At 37.5% G+C, this 14,636-nt stretch overlaps 1 pseudogene; it reads right to left on the reverse strand.

Annotated features, from left to right (window-relative positions):
• Positions 3,313-5,737, reverse strand: LOC18782567 (annotated as a pseudogene).

Genomic DNA, 14,636 nt, shown 5'->3' on the forward strand with positions numbered 1-14,636 from the left:
ATCTCATTTAACTTAATCCCTTCCCTTACCAAACATAGGTTTTAAGGACTATTTAACCCAGTCCAGTCCAGTGAGGCTTAGTGAGGCATGCCAAACAGGGTCCATTTTGTTGAGTTTCTTTTAGGGTGATTTTATTGTCGCTTTATTATTTCCTCTTTGCGCCCTATATTAATTTTAAACATGAATAACCTATTTTATCTTTGTGCATAATTACTGTTAAGAATAAAAATTATTTAAAATAAAAATTAAATTTGTTCACTACATCCCACATATGTTCCTGCAATTATAGTTAGACTTTTTTCTCAAACCATCATGTTCTTACAATCCTAACGAGATTTATATGCTTATATTAGTGAAAAATATCTTGTATTTATTCATGAAGGGTGAGCCTGAAGTTAGAGAGGCTTCGAATGAGGTATGAGTTTATATTTTTAGCATTTTTATAGTTTAGGATTTCATGATGGCCGCTGATTGCGTTTCGCACACCAGTACCGAATGCGATAGGAAAATTCGTGGGATCCCATTGAAACATTGCACTTATTTCGGTTGTGTTTGACTGACCATTAACTTAAGATGTGGTGGAGATCCATTGTAACATAGAACAGTATTCGGTGGTGTATTATCGAATTTTTACCTACAATTCAGTGGGAACGAACTGAAATATATTTATTTTTTCAGTAACTTATTATTGACTAAAAATTTAATGCAAGCCATTTTGACCTTACTCCCATTAAAGGAACAAAAACAAGGTGACGCCCCTACTGAAAGAAACAATGTTAGAACAGAATGTGTAATGGATTTGCACCATTCTTTTGTTGGATGACCATGCCTGATATAGGGCATATTATCGCCACATGTTATAATGTGATTTTAATTCTTCTATTCTCAGTTCAATCAAGCGAAACCAAGCTACATGGGATTGCCATTGGTTTAGTTGATGATGATCACTATGTCCAGGTATGAATTTATTTGTTTACGCTACATAGTGTAATTTTATATTCTATACGTATATTATTGAATTCTTGTTTTGTAGGTTCATTTGTCTCCAGATCATCCTATTCAACCACTTTCTAGAATGTGGCATGAACAAAGTGACATATGCAATGTAACACATTTGTACTCGAGGTATCAAGAGTGTGTGGATGCGTTTCAACAACTTCAGGGAGTAGAGAATGTAGCTACTACAGATACGGTCATCTTAATGACTAACGAAAATGCACCTACTACAGAATTGAGATTATAAATATAATAATTCTATTTATTTTCTTATATTCATTTTTTTGGTGGGACAAACTTCATAAGGGTCTGAATGAGTTCTAAAGTTCTAAAGTTCCAAAGTTCTATGAGTTCTAATACAAACATGCAATAACTAATCAAAACAACAAAAGTTTCATGAGTTCTAATAGAGGCATGCTAGCAAGCCAGTTAACCATGACGACGTTGATATGTCATGATAGACCGTATGTTTGTACCCTCTAAAATCTGCTACAAGGTCTCAATTGCTTGATAAACTTAGGAAGGTCTTGTACACAATGCAATTGTTTCCCCTAATGCCACGAGCGGCCTAGTAAAAGACAACATACGCTCGTCATGCTCCTGTAATGAATTTGAATTCAATGCCTTAGTAAAAAGGACAAAATTGAAAAAGTGGAAGTCATAACAAATTTATAATTTTACCTCTGTGAGTCCTCTTCATATCTAAAAACTCAGTAACGAATTTGATAGATAATCACTGAAACAAAAAACAAATTCAATAGACTACCATTGAAAAAAGGAAACAAATTCGGTGGACTATCATTGAAAAACTGAAACAAATTTAGTGAACTATCACTGAAAAACGAAACACATTCGGTGGACAGCCACTGTAAAACAGAAACAAATTCGGTGAACTCCCACCGAAACAAGGTAAGTTAAGAAATGGGGTTCATGGAGTAATTTAGGAAGAAAAATGGAGTGTAGTGAGTAATTTTAAATTTTACTAAAATTTAGTGGGATATAAAGAAAATGTGGGGTGCAAAGAGCAAATTTTGGGGTGCTAATAAAATCACCCTTTTTTCACAATAATAATAATAATAATAAATTGAATTAGACTTGGCTCCTCCTTTATCTGTTCTTTTTTTTTAAATGAAAGATTTGGCTCCTCATGGATCTTCCTGTAACCATTAACCAACATGATTATGATATAATTATTTGATTGCTCTTTGACAACTTGAATTTTAATCTAGATAGACATTATTCCACATTTTCCCAAATTGGGTGAGTGCTCCCCATTTTTCCACACCATAAAAAATAAACTATCTGTAGTGGAAGAAACTGAGAAAAAGCAAAGTTCCAATCATTAAAGTTCATATTTATACTACAAAGAGACACAACATATATATATATATATATATATATGTACATTGCTCAAATTCATTATCTTGGAAGCCTAAGAAGCAATTACAAGAACTGATCAATCTAGATAGACACAAACCTGTTGATTAAAATACCAAATATCTAGAGTTGATTGATTAGTATACTATTTTGGATGGAAATCTAGTTGTTATTATCTTCACTTTTTATTATGGTTTCTGGTGTGAGACTAGAGTGTGAAATTGAGGGAGTGGAATGCTTCTTAGCTCCACAATTTTTTCTGGCAAATTGATGCCACTGATTCTTTCATAGTCTCAGGTCCATAAACCAACACTCCAATATCAGATCCACCTGTCTCATCTGGAAACTTTGCAAAGATATCCGCTGAATTCAACAAATGTTAGAAACATATCCTTGTCTTGTATGCCAGACCCAGAACAAGGAATTTTTAAAGGTTTGGAACTTGGAAAAGATTTCATGGATAAAAAAAGAATCCAAGTACCTTCAAAGTTAGGCCTGCCTCCAAAATGGATTTCATGTTCCTCAAGAGCATCACTTGCTTGTGTTGACCCTTTTTCTAAAGCTTTGCTTTGTTTTTGGAGGGTAGGAGGAATCTATTTCTTTAGCCTTCTCCATCTTATAACAAGGGCTACGAAGATGCTGCAAATTAATGCCAGAATGAAGGAAGATATGATAAGAAGATCTGCAACCCAAGATGGAGTCTTCTCCTTGGTGGGATTTTTTTGGGAGGGAACAAAAATGTGGTTGAACATAATGAGAAAGATGAGAAACAGGATAGAGGAAATTCCAGCTATGGTAGCCATCCAAAGTGAGTTTTCGAGTCCACTGATTGAAAAATTCAAGAACTTTGTACCAAAGTTCACTGTTTGCACTTGAGAAAACTCGTTTACTAGTTCTCTTACTGTTGCATTAGACTGCTCTTTTTGGGTCACAAAACTTTTAACTTTCAGAAGGCATTTTTCTGCTGGCTGCCCAAATATTAGAGGTGAGATTGAGTTCAACAGACAAATGTCTTGGGACTTCTTCACAACTTATATCAGCTGCATTCTTGGTAGGAATTTGTTTATGCTGCTGTTTGGGACGAGCAAGTTCCTATATGATGCTCAGAATTGGGGTTATTCCAATTCCTCCAGAAACAAGAAGTAGACTATCATATCTGCACAAGATTTCAGATTCATGTTAACCAGATTTTGAGATGCTAATTGATCGTCACTTAGCAGTTTAACAATATATATTCTATAATGAAAAGTTAATTTTTTATGCACCTTAGGAAGTCCATAGAGACAGGTCCATAAGGGCTTTCTACTGCAATAGGTATGTACTTCGTCTGATTGCCATCCGACTCTTGCCTAGTTTGATCCTTCGGATTTGATCATTATAGACATTGTGTTGTCATCAACCCTAGAGCTGGAAGTAATGCTAAATGAGTGCCACTCATATTTGGATATACTTGGTACCTTCACAAATATAATGCTTGTTGGTGTGTACTTGGGCCCTGCAATTAGTGGAATGTGATGTGTCATATGATTTCTCCAATTTTAGAAAACTTCAGGTTAGTAAACAAGGTCTAGAAAAATTACCTGGATCTTTTGGTAGAATAAGCTCTATAGCTTTGGAGGGGAAGATTCGTGCCGAAAGAATGCATGTTTCGGGTTTAGATTGTATGATCCGAAGGAGCTTGTCAAGGCCAAACTGAAAAATTCCGGGAAAAACCATGTAGAAGTGACTGTCTCTAGCATGAAACAAGAAGAATACCAGAAAAACCATGTAGAGATGGTGTGTGTGGTAAAATATTTCACTGTTTTCTCCTTATTTGAGGAAGTGATGTGATCCAAATCACTAACCCTGTGACCAGACAGATCTCCCCAGCAAGGTATATCCACCCGGTTTTCTGCCATTCCCATATCTATGATTGAATGAATTGCACCAAAAAGATCAGCAAAACTAAATAATGCCAGTACCAAAATAATACAGCAGAGTTTACACTGAACAGAAAATCAAATGATTGAAATGATCCAAATGAAAAAGGACTAGGATTTACCTCTTCCTGGATAAAGTGGCTGACCCCCAAATGCACAAAGTGCTTGCACCATGGAAAGTGGCAAAAAATATCATTGCAGTCCCAAGGCATATATGGTAATCTTACAGAAGCTACAAACTGGATGCCAAGCAACCGAAATAAGGCCAAACCTCTTAATATAGGGAAAAGAAGAAAAGCCAGGCAGACTTCTACTAGCAAACCAAACCGAGTTGCCACATTTAGGTACTTGAGTTGCCATCTGAGATACAATTTAAGCATCAATTATGATGAAGTTCTTGTTTCTAAATGTTCGAAATAGAAAACTTTCGGATTTAGAACTCACGAATTCAGCATTAGTGATTTAGCAGGCTTCAAGTTCTTGAAATCATTTGAGATGCATGCATAAAAATTCCAAGCTAAGAAGGGGATAAAGAGGAAGATTGCTAGTATTTCTAGAGTGGATTTAAAACACCCAGAAGGGTGTTCACTACCAATGGATTTGAGAAGTCAGCAGTCAATTTCCTCCCTTTTCTGCTATCAGAATTATAGCACACAAGTAGAAGTTTGAGTGATCATAACCCAATGACATAATAACATGCACAACCTTCTTATTAACTCCCTTGGCTTCAAATTCAAGTAGAATGATCCAATAATAGCCAAAGCAATAGGAGGAAATGTATACACAGCAAAATTAAGACCTGCAAAATATTCAGTATAGTGTTTGTCTTTCCCCCCATTGGATATAGCAGAAAGCAAAACCTATAAATCCAAATGAAATCTCAATTATGTACCATAATATCCAAACAGTGTAGCCCTTGCTTTATCTTCAGCCGCCTTCCATTTTCTTGTCCATAGTTGATGGTAACTCTATGTGAATAACCAAGTGATCAGAGAAAGATACTCTGATGAGAGCATATAATTCCCATGTTGAGATGTTCCACTTTCTTGCCTGAAATTGGTGTTCACCAGTGTGATGTCTAAAGAGCGAGACTTTCCACTGAAGTTTTAATTTCACTTCGATGCGTGGAAAAGGGTGCAGATCCTAGAAGAACAAAATATTCTAGATGCAAAGCTACTGAAATCAGTTAACATGCCTGAAAGCCAATAACTGACTTGTATTTCAATAACCTACCCAGCCCAATCAAAAAGTTGTCCGGTCATGTTACATCTTGACCAGTGGGTTAGTCAGCCATGCGTCAACTATCTTAGAAGTCCGTACTTGATACAATTTTGAGCAGGAAAATTTCCAATCATGGTCTGCAAAGTTGCCTTGGGGAGATACAATAGTTGCTGCACGCTGAATATTCCTCTTTTGCTTATCGAGTCAGCAAGTTCAACATTCATGCATCGCATCATCCATGAGGAAGAATCCCCATCAAACCATAAACCCTGAAAAGAACCCAAAAGATATGAGAAGAGGCTAGGAGGTGAAACTCTACTTTCTTAAGGAACTAATCATCCGAGTCAAAGAGTAATTGTTAAAAATAAATAATTAGATAAATCAAAGCTGCGCCTTTTTCAGAAACAATTAGCGTACCATTTAAGTGCAAGTGCTGCATATTGTCCTTACAGACAAAAATAAATATATCTCTAACTAATCAACTCATATGCTGGATGTAGAATGTAATAATATAAGCAAGGCAGAATGCCCAATTCGCACAAGCACTCGTCTTTTATTCTACGCAAGTACTACCACTAAGAAGTCAGAATGTAACTATTAAGAAGAATACTTGCACGATCATTTGCAGAGGATGCATGCAAGAATACCTGCCCAGGCCGCCTAGAACCGCCTAGGCCGCCTAGATCACCCCAGGCCGCCTAGAGCTGCCTAGGCGCCTCCTAGATCAGCCCAGTCCGCCTAGGCGTCGCCTAGCTCACTTATAGCATCAGAGTTGTTATCTTAGTGGAGATTTCAATAGCTGAATGACATTTGATGGTTTTCATAGAGAGAGTCCAATCCAATCCAATCAACGCAGCAGCCGAAACGGAAGAAAAAAAAATCGAAGCTTGAGTTGAGAGAGAGAGAGAGAGAGAGAGAGAAGCTCTGTGAAGTTTGTAAGCGAAATGGCTGTGTGACTGCGAGTGCAAGCTTCGTGTACGTTTTGAATGAATTTAAAGAGTATAGCCAAGTGGCTATCTTTGAGCCGCATGGATGTACCGTTAAAGTAATATATTTAAATAGTATAACCGAAAATATACAATTTTGTCATGTTATTTTAGAGTTTAGGGCTAAAATACCACTTTTGCAAATTAGGATAGAGTTATTTCTTCAATTATTTTATTTATGATATTGGGGAATGAGAATTTAAATCCTTTCCAACACCTCTAATTCTAATGATTTTCAGCTATTAGCCCATTATGCAAGAATAAAAAATGAATTTTATTTATAAGAAATAATACTGGTTAAACCCATAAATACAACAACAAAAAATAGGATCCACCAACATTTGGGGATAAAAGAATCTTGAATTTCATGGTATAAAATTGCTTGTGTAAGAATTTACTTTCTAAAATGTAACCATCGTAATTATGAACTAAATCCAATGATAGCTTTTTTCTCATTGCACTTGACAACCCTGCCCTTCTGCTATGAGATATATCAGTTCGTGTTGTATTCTCTGTTGATGGATACAAAACAGTCTAATAAGACAACGAAGAAAAGAGTTTTGAAAAAAAATTGAAAGTATCAAAGGTCGTCATATGGCATTGATATATATATATATATATGTACGAACTATTTTAAATAAGATTTCAAACAAGGTGTTAGATGAGAAATAGCATCTCAAGTCGTCTTCGATCTGTAAAGAGATACTATCATACATCAAAAGGGCATATAGGTATATTGAACACAAGAATAGGGGAAGAAACCATTCTTATGTACACTGACATTACATATAGACTGAAAATTTTAATGGCTTGAATAAAGACAAATTGTCATAAGTAAATTAGATATGATGATCTAGAGATAAAGATCCTCCCCAAATGTTCCAAGCAGAAGCTTCCTAAAGATGAAATCTGAATATGACAGACATTTGTACTAATAGCACTTTAAAAATGTTGTTTACCAAATATGTAGCTGCTTTACTTTACAGCTAATTAATTTCAAAGTACAACAGAAGCAACTTTTTTTCAAAAGTGACAGCAATCCCAAACTGACCCTTAATAGTAGTTGGCTATTGCACATTGAGCTGCGACCATGGTCAAAATTAATGAAGAGACAAGATAAAAGAATATCTCCATTAAGAAATGCAATAGTTAACATAAAATATATATTTTAAATATAAATAGAATCACATTTGGACTATATTTCTTCCCTAGGTTGTTTTTTCGTATTTCATTGTCATTTAGCTTGGGAATCAATCTGCTTAAATCGTCAACAATAAAAGATAACAATTAAAGTAACATAATCGCAAAATAATATGAGAATTATGGCAAACTTTCAAACCCAAATACAAAAGGATTTAGAATAATTAAGGATTTGATTTTGTCTGCCTATCCAGTTGAAAGGTGATTAAGGAAACTTCCCATCCAACAACCCCTATAAGGTAGAAACTAATGGTTTTGAAGCACAAAAGTTACTCAAATTCACTATTCACATCATTTTATTATGATGACCCTAGGGGAGCAATAAGCACAAACTATGTAGATTAGCTCTATATAACTTATAGACACTTTGGGTGCAACACCACCAGTTTTGAGGTTCATGCCACAGTACACATATTGAAAAACAATGCTTATTCAGTGTGGCATGATACAATAAGATGGTAAGTTTGCACATATAGTAAAATTGGAAAGCATATAATTTTACTCTCAACATGTTGTATACCTTGATGTCACTTTCCTGGAAAAGCCATGACTCTAATGAGTTATCCAATTCAATCCATCCCATAAAACACCAAACATGGCTTAAAAATGACTCCAACTTTGTCTCACCTTTCTTCTTCTGCCTACGAGTTGGGCATCAGACCTCCTCCATGTTGATAGCTCCCTCAATCTCTCCAATCCATTCTCCCTTTTACCCTTCTTTCATGCAATCAATTTCTCTATCCTCCATGTTTTCGGTTGCTAGGGTCCTTCGACAAGATTAGATGGAAGGTGAGGGCCTTCGACATGTTACTTTCTTCAGCATGTTAGGATGAATGACAAAAAAGGAGTAAACAAGCACAAATATATGTGGTGCACCCGAATAGGTTACATCCACATAAGTATAGGTGTTCACATTAATGTAATAGTTGTGATTACATGATACAAGTGTTGGCTTAAGTAGAAGGATTTTGAATGCTTCAATCAAGCTATGGTTTGTAAATAGGCTTGACGGATGCTCCAAACCATGATTCCGTTGTTTTTCATATGCTTAAGGCGCGTTACTTCCCTAACTCAGATTCATACATGCTACTCTTGGTTCAGCTCATTCTTTTGTTTAGAGTTCTATTTTGTGGGGAATAGATTTATTAGATGCAGGCTTTTATTGGCGTCTGGGTGATGGTAAGATGATTGATGTTTACAATGATAAATGGAAACCCAGATCGTCTACTTTTAAACTATATTCACCTCCTTCTTTGTCAACGAATTTTAAGGTTTGTGATTTTATTTCCTCTCATTTCTGCCTGGAATGTTAGTCTTTTACAGTCGTGTTTTATTTATTTATTTTATAGATGAGGTGGAGTTAATTCAAAGCATCCTTTTAAGTTGCAATCCACGTACATATCAGCAGATTTGGTTCTTTACTAAGAATGAAAAATATTCTATTCGATCTGGTTATCAAGTTGCTGTGCAGAAGAAAACCATTAATCTTAATAGTGGTGTTGGTGGTTCCAATGTCGCTCAAATGGCATTGTATTGGAAATTGATTTGGAGCCTTCATATCCCAAATAAAATTAAGCATGTCTTGTGGCGTGCCTCTCATGATATCCTCCCCACTTGTGTCATTTTGTGAGTAGGAAAGTAATCCCAAAAGGTTTTTTTTTTCATTGTGGCAAGTCCAATGAATCTCTTATCCATGCTTTATGGGAGTGCAAACTAAGCAAGAAAGTATGGAGGCTTTCTTTGTTGGGATTTGCTGTTGAGCAGTGGCATATGTTGAGCTTCATTGATTTCTTTGAGAAAGGTAAACAGTTTTGTCTTCTATTGAGTTGGAGCAATTTGCTTACATCTGTTTGATGTTGTGGGAAGCTAAAAATGATAATCTTCATGGTCAAGGTATGCATAATCCTACCCATCTTCTTGAGAGGAGTTTTGAGCTCTATGAAGAATTTCATAAATCTCAAAACCAACCACGTGGTTGTGGGGTTAATCAGAATGAGATTTGGAGTTGTCCCCCTGAAGGTTTCTATAAGTTCAATGTTGATGGAGCTACTGACAACTCAATATGCTTGCGTAGTATTGGTGCAGTTGTTTGTAATGATTCTGGAGTTTTAATGGGTGCCCTAGCCATGCAAAACCTTCGCGGGGTTTCCATTCTAGCTACAGACTTGCAAGCGATCTATAGAGGAGTTTTATTTGATACAACTGCTAGTTTTTTCTCTCATAAAAATTGACTCTTCTGAGGTTGTTATGATGATTAATTCAGGGGAGACTATTTGGGCTACTGTTGGCAACATTGTGGATGATGCGAGAGACTTGCTCGTGCAGTTTTCTTTGAAGGAAGTCCAATTTTGATCTAGGGAGTGTAACAAAGTGACTCATGCTATTGCCCATTTTTGCTTTACATGAACAAGGTCCTTATTATTGGTTAGAAGAAGGCCCTGCATGGCTAATGAATTGTATTCTTGATGACTTTATTGTAACCAAGGCTTCTGGTTAATGAAAATCACTTCCTTTCGATAAATAAAAAAAGCCATGATCCGAAAGAGTGAGTATTCAAAGAGATCCAAAGTGGGAGAGTAATCTCCTTTTTAAAGTGAGGGAGAGTCTCTATTTTTACAATACTTCGATATGAGACTTCTTGAGATTGATTTTGGTGGCGACACACGACAACACTTCATTGGCTAGTGCAATTGCCTCTAAATACGTGACACATGATTGATCTAATTGAGTTGGTTACTTGGCCAATTAGGGTACAAACATTGATAATAGACCTAAAGGGTTTGATGTCATATTTGAAGGCTTCTATTCAGTACATGCATGCTTTAAATGCTAAATATGAAAACTATGAGAGAATATTTGTTTGTGGGAATTTTCTGTGTATTCTTCTCCTTGTAGGAGGTCATATTTATAATACAACGAAACTTGAATGGGCAAGTAAATAATAAATTCCTAAATCTATTTACAGTAGAAAATCAGGAATTAAAGTAAATCAATTACAATTATAATAGAAATTCTTGGTGTGTAAGGAAAGTAAGTCAATATCCACAAGTCACCCCAATACTCCCCCTCACGTTGGTGCATAGATGTCGTTAATGCCCAACTGATCCAGTGTATTGTGGAATGCTTTACTGGAAATCGCCTTTGTCAAAATATCTGCCAATTGATCCTCGGATTTCACAAAAGGAAACTGAAACACTTTAGCCTCAAGCTTCTGTTTGATGAAGTGTCGATCCACCTCAACATGTTTAGTATGATCATGCTGAACCGAATTCTGTGCAATGACTATAGCAGCCTTGTTGTCACAAAAGAGATTCATTGTGGATGTAGGTTTATACCCGAGTTCAATAAGCAACTTTCTTAATCAAAGAAGTTCACAAATCCCTTTAGTCATGCCTCTGAACTCAGCTTCTGCACTGGATAAAGCTACTACATTCCGTTTCTTACTCCTCCATGTTACCAAATTACCTCCCACGAATGTGAAGTAACCCAATGTGGATTTTCCATCTATTACATTACCTGCCCAATCTGCATCTAATAACCATCAATATTTAGATGACCATGCTTTGAGAACATAAGTCCTTTTCCAGGTGCAGACTTCAAATATCTAAGTATCCGAAGAACTGCATTCATGTGGTCTTCACTTGGAAAGTGCATAAATTGACTGACAACGCTCACCGCATAAGCAATGTCTGGTCGAGTATGTGACAAATAGATCAATCTTCCCACTAACCTTTGGTATCTTTCTTTGTTAGTTGGAACTTGATCCAGATATTCTCCAAGATGATGATTCTGAACAATAGGAGTGTCCGCAGGTTTACAATCTAGCATTCCTGTGTCTGTCAACAAGTCCAAGACATATTTTCTTTGAGAGAGAAATATGCCTTGCTGTGATCGAGCCACCTTAATTCCCAAGAAATACTTGAGTCCACCTAGATCCTTCATCTCAAACTCCGTAGCCAGATAGTCTTGTAACTGTGATATTTCATGTTTATCATTCCCAGTAATAATCATATCATCAACATAGATTATTAATGCTATTACCTTCCCTTTTCGATGTTTCAAGAACAGAGTATTATCTGAGTTGCACTGTTTGAAACCATTGTTCTTCATTGCCATGGTGAACCGTCCAAACCATGCACGTGGTGATTGTTTCAATCCATACAATGCTTTTCGTAACCTGCAAACTGTTCCAGTCTGAGTAGTATTATACCCAGGAGGAATGTCCATGTACACCTCATCCGTGAGTTCGCCATGTAGAAAAGTATTCTTTACATCAAACTGGTGTAATGGCCAATCCAAATTAGCTGCAAGGGACAATAAGACTCTGACGGTGTTTAACTTTGCAACTGGTACAAAAGTTTCTTCATAGTCTATACCATAGGTCTGTGTGTACCCTTTTGCCACAAGTCTTGTCTTGTATCGCTCGATAGATCCATCTACATTGTGTTTTATAGTAAACACCCATCTACATCCGATAGTCTTTTTTCCTCGTGGTATAGTCTCCAATGTCCAAGTCTGATTTTTCTCAAGAGCTTTCATCTCCTCTTTTATAGCTTGGACCCACTTAGGATCTTTCAATGCTTCAGAAACCTTGGTTGGAATATGGATAGCAGACAATTGATGCACAAAAGTCTTGAGTGGTTCAGACAGCTTCTCAATGGATACATGATTTGCAATTGGATACTTGGATGTCTTGCCAATATCAGGTGAATAACGGTTTGGTGGCTTCCCACGATTTTGTCTGAAAGGTAATTGATATCCAATAGTTTTATCATCTAAATGCACAAGTCTAGTAGGAGTAGTTACCTCAAGGATATTCTCATGAGATTAGTCTGTTGGTACTGTTGAGTTAGAAGGGGGTCTTCATCTTGTCGTTTTGTATTGTCTGTAGGTGTGAGACTTGGATCAGAAATATCTTCGCATGGATCAGGTGGGTCAGGCAATTGATCGCTATGAATGGGCGATTGGTCGCTTTTCAACAGAGAGTAATCTCGTGCTCTAGACTCAGGATGATCAATCATTTGTGTACATAGGAGAATTTCTTTGTTTTCCAAGTTGCTCCAATTCTGCTCTTCACTTCGTATCTCCCCCTGAAGCGCAGAATTGGATGATGGGTCATGAAAGAACAGCTCAGATTCCAGAAAGGTCACATCCAAAGTGACATAGGTTCGTTGGGTAGGAGGGTGATAACAGCGGTAACCTTTCTGATGAGTGGCATAACCCACAAAAACACAACGAAGCGCACAGGGATTAAGTTTGCTACGTTGATTTTTGTGGAGATGAACGAAAGCCACACATCCAAAGATTCGGGGTGTGAGTGCCAAAACAGAGGGCAGAGGTCTGTGTTGCGCAAGCACCTGTAAGGGAGTTTTAAAGGTTAATACACCAGAAGGCATGCGGTTGATCAGGTGAACTGCAGTGACAATAGCATCATCCTAGTGATGGCGAGGAACATGAGCGCCAATCAAAAGTGCTCGGGCGGTTTCAAGAAGATGTCGATTCTTTCGTTCAGCAACACCATTTTGTTGTGGTGTTTGAGGACAAGTCATCTCATGGATAATTCCGTGTTGTTGGAAGTAAGTCTGAAAGTCATGATTGACAAATTCTCCACCATTGTCTGAGCGAAGAATCTGGATTTGAGCATTAAACTGAGTTTTCATCTGTTTGTGGAAGGACTGAAAACGGAAAAACACTTCGTTTTTATTCTTCAACAAATAAAGCCATGTCATCTGTGTACAATCATCGATGAATGTGACAAACCATCGAACACTAGAAGGAGCAGTGATAGGCGAAGGTCCCCAGACATCAGAGTGAATTAACGTAAATGGAGTAGTACACTTGTTCGTACTCAACGGGTAGGGCACACGGTGACTCTTGGCCAAAATACAAGTATCACATGTGAAGTCGGAGTCTTTGAAATATGAGAATAAATCTGGTATAAGATGCTTCATATAACTAAAAGACGGATGTCCCAATCGACGATGCCACAACCAGATTTGCTTTTGTTTGCTATCAAAGGGATGTGTCACACTGTTAGCCACGCCGGGACTGAAGTCATCGACATAATATAGCCCCCCTCTCTTAGTACCACGACCAAGAATCTCCTTAGTGTGAATATCCTGAAGCAAACAAAAACTCGGGTAAATGAGTACACAACAATTCAATTGTTCAGTAAGCTGACTAACTGACAACAATTTAGTGGATAAAGATGGAACAAGTAAAGTATTAGACAGGGTGAGAGAGGATGAGAGTGCAACAGTGCCAGCCCCTGTCACAGGATAAGTAACACCATTGGCATTTGCAATACAGGTTCGTCGAGGTTGTGTAGTATTCAGAAAATCATCAGGGTCAAACGTCATATGATCAGTTGCACCAGAATCAATTATCCAGTTTTTGGAATCAATCTTATCGGAAAGTATGGAATCCATAACCAGTACCATTACTGGTCATATTGCATTGTCCTCGATCTGTAAGAGTAGCCCACCAATCGGGGTAGCCATGCGATTTAAAACAAGTCTCACAAGTGTGTGTCAGATCACTACAATATGCGCAATTTGGTCCATGTGTCTGGGTCGTTAGTCTAGAAGTCATAATCTGTGCAGCGGAAGATGCATATGATACATGTTGAGTAGGAATTTGGATCGGAATTTGAGCCTGAGTCGGGGCCGGAGTCGGAGTCGAAATCGAGATCAGGGTCTGAATCAGAGACAAATTCGGGGTTGGGGTCATCATCGGAGTGGGGGTCGAGGTCGTCTTTGGAGTCGGGGTCGGGGTCGTCGTCGTCATAGTCGGGGTCGGGGTCGTCGAAAGATGATCCTAATTCTAGATCGGGTTTGGTGTCAAAGTCTGCATCTGTAGGGGTGGAGCCATCTGGGCACTCAACTCAACGATGGTTGGTTGAGAATAAGAAAAGGAGTCGGTGGTGCTACCTCCATGA

The sequence above is a fragment of the Prunus persica genome, chromosome G3 (genome assembly GCF_000346465.2).
Source record: "Prunus persica cultivar Lovell chromosome G3, Prunus_persica_NCBIv2, whole genome shotgun sequence".
Lineage (NCBI taxonomy): Eukaryota > Viridiplantae > Streptophyta > Magnoliopsida > Rosales > Rosaceae > Prunus > Prunus persica.